This window comes from Eptesicus fuscus, chromosome 1 (genome assembly GCF_027574615.1).
Source record: "Eptesicus fuscus isolate TK198812 chromosome 1, DD_ASM_mEF_20220401, whole genome shotgun sequence".
Lineage (NCBI taxonomy): Eukaryota > Metazoa > Chordata > Mammalia > Chiroptera > Vespertilionidae > Eptesicus > Eptesicus fuscus.
The window spans coordinates 110352084-110360090 of NC_072473.1; the positions used below are offsets into that span (position 1 = coordinate 110352084).

Here is an 8007-nt window from a genome sequence, read left to right on the forward strand (position 1 = left end):
GCCAATAAACAAATTTTCATTCATAGCCACTTACTCTGGCAGAGGGAGGGAAGAGCAGTTGTGTGAGGAGAGTCTGGGGAGAAAGTGGAAAGGACAGCCACAGGGATCCCTGTGCTGAGTCATTCTCCCATACTGCAGATGCCATCTTTCTTGGGTGGGGCACTCCCTTTCCTGTGGCATCAGCCAGGGGGAAAGTAAGAACCCCACCTTCTGGAATACTTCTTCCATGGAGATGTCTGGGCAGACTGAGGAGGTGTCAGTTACTGAGTTTTGTGCCTTTGGGATGGGGCCATTCCCCCAATTTCCCATGAATCTGACTGACAATTCCCCCTCAGGGGAGATCTGTTAGAATCACCCTCCAGGCTTTAGGAAGACCCACCTGTAAGCCTCAAATGCCCCACCCTTCAGACTCCTAGTAGCTTTGCCCTGCCGAGGTTGGAACAAAATTTGGAACAAACTGAGTTATGAGGCTCTGGAGGAGAGGCCACAAACACCCACCTTCCCCAAAGCCTGACCAGCACCTATCCTCACAGGAGACCCACTAGCCCCATCTTTCTCATACCTGGCAAGCCCACCCTGCTAAGCTCAGGCTCCTTTCGGCAGAATCTGGGACAGACTTGAGTTTTGTTCCTCTAGGACAGGGACCATTTTCACCTTGCACACTTAACTGGAGCAGAGCCCTGTAAACATAGGGCCAAATCTTGGTCCGTTTGGGCTTGATAAACTGCTAGCTGAGGCCTTGTCCTAACATAAATGTATGAAAACATCCAGCTGGTGGCAGCTAAATTTGGTATACCAGGGGACATTTTCTGAGTGGCCTCAGACCCAGCACTGGAATCAAGTTTGAACCTGTATTAAATTGGTGAACACAACTGGCCCCTACCTAGTGACTCACTGTGAACCTATCTCATGCAACTCAAGTACCACTAGAGTTACTTTCAGGGACTGAGCCTAACAGGCAGCCAGAAGGCAAAGGCAGGTGGAGGCGTATCTTGGGACACCTTAGGACATTTGTTGACTTGACTCCAAGCTTGTTACTAGCACAAGCCAGCCTTGGTGTGCAGCTCAGTCCTTCCTGTGTGTACCTAGGCCCAGCAGAGGCAGCTATAAACTGTGGATTGCTTATAGCTCCAAACAAGTTGCCCATGGCTAGTCGCAGGCAGCATCTGACATTGACCTGCATCAGAGTCTTTCCCAAGAGGCCCATAACCAACATATCAAGTGGCCAGCTTCAGATAACATCAGAGCAGGATCCAATTAGCTTCTTGAGTGGCATATCCAAAGGGAGATCTTGACAGGTACCAGACCCTGCTTAGGCAAATTCTGCTTTGTGTGGTTAGCACCTGCAAAGCAGCTTGCAGGCCGTGAGCCAAAGTCTGACAGCATGAAGGTCAATCCCACACACAAACAGGCAAATAACAATCAAGACTCAATTACAACAGGAGGGACCACAAAACTAATACAAGGACATTCCTGGAGCACCCAGCTCAGGTGATCAAAGAGACTGAACTATTGGACTCCACAGAATAGTTACTACATAAGGCCACACCATGAAGCTGGGAGTTATAGTAGATCTACTTAATACATAGAAACAATCACAAAGAGGCAGCTAAAATGTGGAGACCAGGGCACACTCAGAGGTCCTGGATCTGTCTCTTGCTTCAACAGTGTTTGGACGGAACAGATCCAGGGACGCCCCTTCTTCCAGCCTCCAGCCATTCTCCTTCGTCTCAACCAGTCACCACCTTCAGAACCACCTCCGGGACCAGCCAACAAGTTTTATTTTTCTACCTTAACTCCTTATTGCCCAACAACCATGGGCTCCCAAATTCGTCAGAATTATCCCACTGAGGTGGAGGCTGCGGTCAACCCCCTGGCCAACCTGCATCTGCGGGTCTCCTACACCTACCTCTCTTTGGGCTACGATTTTGACCATGACGATGTGGCTCTGTAGGGTGTGGGTTATTTCTTCCATGAGTTGGTGGATAAGAAGCGTGAGGGTGCTGAGCATCTCTTAAAGTTGCAAAACAAGCGTGGCGGCTGCTTTCTCTTCCAGAACATGCATAAACCTTCCCAGGATGACTGGGGCAAAACTCAGGACATAATGGGAGCCACCCTGGCCTTGGAGAAGAATCTGAACCAGGCCCTTTTGGAGCTGCATGCCCTGGCTTCTACCCGTGCAGACCCTCATCTCTGCGACTTCCTGGAGAACCGCTTCCTGGAAGAGGAGGTGAAACTGATCAAGAAGATGGGCGACCACCTGACTAACATCCACAGGCTGGCCGCCCCCCAGGCTGGGCTGGGCAAGTATCTCTTCTAAAGGCTCACCCTCAGCACCACTAGGAGTCTTTGGAGCCGAGAAACCTTTCAGAGCGCCCCCCCCGCTCCCCCTGCATCCTTGTGTCTCTGGCTTTTACCTGAGCCTCTTCCCGAAACTACTAGCCATTCTTTTAACCACCCTGGAGCCCTCTCCCATGCATTAGACCAAATGAAACAATAAAGCTTTTGAGAGAGAGAGAGAGAGAGAGAGAGAGAGAGAGAGAGAGAGACCAAAAAACAGGCCCCAAATTAAAGAACAGGAGAAATCTCCAGATAAAGAGCTAAATGAAATGGAGGCAAGTAGTTTATTAGATATAGAGTTCAAAATAATGGTTATAAGGATGCTCAACAGCATGTAAAAGGACATAGAAACCATGAAAATGTACTAGTCAGAACTGAAGAATACAATATCTGAAATGAAGAATATATTGAAAGGAATAAACAGTAGATTAGAAGAAGCAAAAGATCAAATAAGCAATTTGGAAGACAAGGTAGAAAAGAACACCCAAACAGAGCAGCAAAAAGAAAAAAGAATTTAAACAATGAGGATAGCCCAGCTTGGTGGCTCAGTGGTTGAGCTTCAACCTATGGGCCGGAAGGTCACAGTTTAGTTCAGGGTAGGTAAATATGCCCAGGTTGCAGGCTTGATCCCCAGTAGGGGGCATGCAGGGAGCAGCTGACCAATGATTCTCTCTCCGCATTGATGTTTCTATCTCTCTCTACCTTTCCCTTCCTCTCTCTGAAATCAATAAAAAATATTTTTTTTTAAAAATGAGGATAGTTTAAGGCACCTTTGGGATGACATGAAGCATAACAACATCCACATCACAAGCGCACCAAAATGAGAAGACAAAGAGGAAGAGATTGAGACCCACCTTGAAGAAATAGTGAAGGAAAAATACACAGTAGTTGAGGAAGTGCAGAGTTTCAAACAAGATGAACCCAAAGAGGCTCACACCAAGATACATCATAATTAAAATGACAAAGGTTAAAGACAGAGAAAATCTTAAAAGCAGTAAGAGAAAGACAGTTAGTTACCTACAAGGGCGCTCCCATAAGATTCTCAGCTAATTTATCAACAGAAACATTTCAGGCCACAGGGAATTGCCATGAAATAATTCAAAGTGATGAAAAGCAATGGCCTACAACCAAGACTACTTTAATCAGCAAAGTGAGCATTTAAAATTGAGGAGAAATAAAGGACTTCCTAGATAAGAAAAAGCTAAAGGAGTTTGTTACCACCAAACAAGTATTACAAGGTATGTTAAAGGGCCTGCTTTAAGAAGGAGAAAAAATCAACAACAAAATATAGTTAAAAGAATAAATGCATACCTATCAATAATCACTTTAAATGCCAATTGATTAAATGTTTCAGTTAAAAGTCACAAGGTAGCTGAATTGATAAAAAAAAAAAAAAACAAGACCCATATATATGCTGTCTACAAGAGACCCAATTCAGAACAAAAGATACACACAGATTAAAAGTAAAAGGATGGAAAAAGATATTTCATGTAAATGGAAATGAAAAACAGCTGAGGTAGCATTACTTACATCTGAAAAATTAAACTTTAAAACAAAGGCAAAGTAAAAGACAAAGAAGGACAGTACATAATGATAAAGGGAACAATCTTACAAGAGGATTTAAACCTTGTAAACATTTATGCACCTAACATAGAAACAATTAATTATGTAAAGCAAATACTGATGAACATAAAGGGAGAGATTGATAGTAACACAGTCATAGTAGGGGATTTTAACACCCCATTGACATCAATGAATATATCTTACAGACAGAAAATCAACAAGGAAACTGTGGCCTTAAATGACACACTAGATCAAATTGATTTAATTTATATCTTCAGAGCATTTCACCCCAAAGCAGGAGAATATAAATTATTTCCAAGTGTACATGGAACATTTTCTAGAATAGACCATATGTTAGGGCACAAAACCCCTAAATTTAAGAAGATTGAAATCATATCAAGAATCTTTTCTGACCATAATGACATGAAACTAGAAATCAATCACAAGAAGAAAGAACCTGAAAAACATACAAACACATGGAGGCTAAATAGCATGTTACTAAACAAATAATGTGTTAACAATGAGATCAAGGAAGATAAAAAAATATATCTGAAACAAATGAAAATAAAAACACAACAAACCAAAATATATGGGACACTGTGAAAGCAGTCCTAAGAAGAAAATTCAAAGCATTACAGGTCTATCTCAAGAAACAAAAACATCTCAAATAAACAAACTAACTTTACACTTAAAGAAATTTAAAAACAAACAACAAACAAAGCTGCATGTGAGTAGAAGAATGGAAGTAATAGAGATCAGAACAGAAATAAATGTAGTAGAATCTAACAAAACAGTAACTCAATCAATGATATCAAGAACTATTTCTTTAGAAAGATAAACAAGATCGACAAACCTTTAAACAGATTCATCAAGAAAAAGGAGAGAGGACTCAAAAACAAAATCAGAAATGAAAGAGGAGAAGCAACAACTGACACCACAGAAAAACAAAGGATTATAAGAAAATAGTACAAATAACTATATGGCAACAAATTGGGCAATCTGGAAGAAATGCATAAATTCCTAGAAATATACAATCTTCCAAAACTGAATTAGGAAGAATCAGAGAATCTCATTAGACAGGTTTCAACCAGTGAAATTGAAGCAGCAACAATAGTAATAGTAATAATAATAAAAACTCCCAAAAACAAAAGTCCTGGACTGGATGGCTTAACAGATGGATTTTACTAAATATTCAGAGAAGTAGCACCTCCTCTTCTCAAACAATTCTAAAAATTTCATGAGGATGGAAGACTTCCAAGCTCATTTTATGAGGCCAGCAATATCCCAATTTCAAAATCAGATAAAGACACTACAAAGAAAGGAAATTATAGGCGAATATCCGTGATGACCATTCATGCTAAAATCCTCAGAATAATATTAGCAAACCAGATCCAGCAATACATTAAAAAGATAACATACCGTGACCAAGTGGTCTTTATTCTGGGAGATGCAAGTTTGGTATGGTATACACAAATCAATAAAATGTGATACACAACATAAACAAACTGATGGATAAAAAACACATGATCATATCAATAGATGCAGAAAAAGCACTTGATAAAATCCAGCACCCATTTATGAAAAAACTCTCAGCAAAATGGGCATAGAGGGAACATACCTCAATGTAATAATGACCATATATGACAAACCCACAACCAACATCATACTTAATGGGCAAAACCTACAAGCGTTTCTCTTAAGATCAGGAACAAGACAGGATGTCTGTTTTCACCACTCTTATTCAACATAGTTCTGGATCTTAGCCACAGCAATCAGATATGAAGAAGAAATAAAAGGCATCCAAATTGGAAAGGAAAAAGAAAAACTATCATTATTTGCAGATGACATGATACTCTATATAGAGAACGAAAAGTTTTCCACACACACACACAAAACTACCAGAACTAGTTAATGAATTCAGTAAAGAAGCAGGATACAAGACAGATCTCCAGAAATCAATTGCATTTTTATACACCAACAATGAACTATCAGATAGGGAAACTAAGAAAATAATCCCATTCACAATCGATTAAAAAATAAAATACCTAGGAATAAATTTAAACAAGGAGATAAAAGACCTGTACTAGTACTTAGAAAATTATAAGACACTGAAGAAAGAAGTTGAAGAAGATACAAATAAATGGAAATATTTACCGGGTTCATGGGTAGGAAGGACTAACATCATTAAAATGCCCATACTACCCCAAACAATCTATAGATTCAATGCAATTATTACCAAGATACCAATAGCATATTTCACAGAACTAGAACAAATATTTCAAAAATTTATATGGAACCACAAAAGACCCCAAATAGCCACAGCAATCTCGAGAAAAAAGAACAATGCTGGAGGAAATCACACTACCTGATATCAAACTATATGAGAAGACCATAGTAATCAAAACAGCATGTCAATGGCATAAAAATAAACATAGATGAATAGAACAGAATAGAGTCCCAAAATAAACCTATGCCTCTATCGTCAATATTTGACAAAAGAGGCAAAAACTTACAATGGGGTAAAGATGGTCTATTCAATAAATGATGCTGAGAAAATTAGACAGATATTTGCAAAAAATATGAAATTGGACTCCCTTCTTACACCATACACTATATTAAACTCAACATGGATTAAAGACTTAAATGTAAACTGTGAAACAATAAAAATTCTAGAAGACAATATAGGCAGTAAAATCTCAGCTATTTCTCATAGCAATATTTTTTCTGATATATCACCTCAGGCAAGGGAAACAAAAGAAAAACATAAACAAATTGGAGTACATCAAACAAAAAAGTTTTGCACAGAAAGGGAAACCTTCAACAAAATGAAAAGGGAATACATTGAATGGGAGAATATATTCACCAATGATACATTTGTAAGGTGTTATGCATTTTTAAGGGTGTTATTTTTCCCCAGAAGATTTTGAAAAATCATTGATGTGCTCATTTCAATTAAAATAAGAAAAGTAAAATTATAGTAAATTATGTTTGGGGTATAAATAAAATACGGATGCCTAAAATAATGTTAGGGGTTTTAATATAGTTACTTAAATATTTTTCAGTAATTTTTTTCAAATCCTTTAGTTTCAATTTTTTTGAGATAATTTTCCTGTTTCCCTTGCCTGCCTTGACAAATTCATTCCACAAACCAGTAAAACATTACTTAATTACTATCTCTCCATCTCTGGGCTGGATACCAGGGATGATACAGATATAAGTAGTATTACCAGACAGGGACTGGCCCAGAGCAGTTCTGCCTCAGGTTGGCCTGTAATGTGTGGGTCCTTGACTTCATGTAGGAAAGATTTTACAACAGGAGTCCAGTTGGATTTGAGAGTGTGTTTATTAATGCTGGGGACAGTGAAACAAAGGAAGGAATTAGGGTAGAAGACACAACAGGGGAGAGCCTAGGCAGTGCTCTGCTTTGGCTCCCTAGAAATGTTATAGGAAAGAAGTGAGCCCAGGCGGGGCTGCTGCTAGCTCACTGGGAAGTAAATGTCACAGTGATAGAAGTGAGCCAAGGAGGGGCTGCTTTAGCTCACTGGCAAGTCAAAGAAAAAGGGGGCCTTGGAGACAAGATCAGGGGGTGAGCCTGGGTCAATCTGTCCACTGCTCCCCTGGCTGCAAGTCGTGTGAGGAATCTTAAAAATAAAAAGTTCATGCCCCAGAAGGAGCATGGAAGTGTTTAGAGCGAGCCCACATTGAGTCTTTGTCCCGAGAGCTTTTTATGCTTTTTTTTTCCCCCTGCAAGAGAGAATCTGAGGGGAGGGTTTCAGTAGAATATTTATCAGTTTTCCAGGAGCATTTTTAATATGTTGATGCACTGGAAATAAGTGTATAAGGGGAGTTTTTGCTTATTCTTTGGTCTGTTTTACTTTTATCTTAGGTCTGTCTGGCTTTCATGGGATTTTTGTTATATGTTTCCCAAGTTCATCTGTCCTTGGGTTTAGCTGGCACAAATGGCATTAATTGAGTCTTCCTTCTCTATTTTCCCAGGCCAGGGTGATTTAAGCTTTGTATTTTCTCATTTGGGAAGAGGTTGCAAAACATTTGCTCTCAAGTGTCCTTGGTTATGGAAGATAAGGTCTTGCAATTCATAAGCTG

At 39.7% G+C, this 8007-nt stretch overlaps 1 pseudogene; it reads left to right on the plus strand.

The window, feature by feature from the left end:
* The first annotated feature begins 1816 nt into the window (after positions 1–1816).
* Positions 1817–2421, plus strand: LOC114228186 (ferritin light chain-like; annotated as a pseudogene).
* Positions 2422–8007: the final 5586 nt, after the last annotated feature.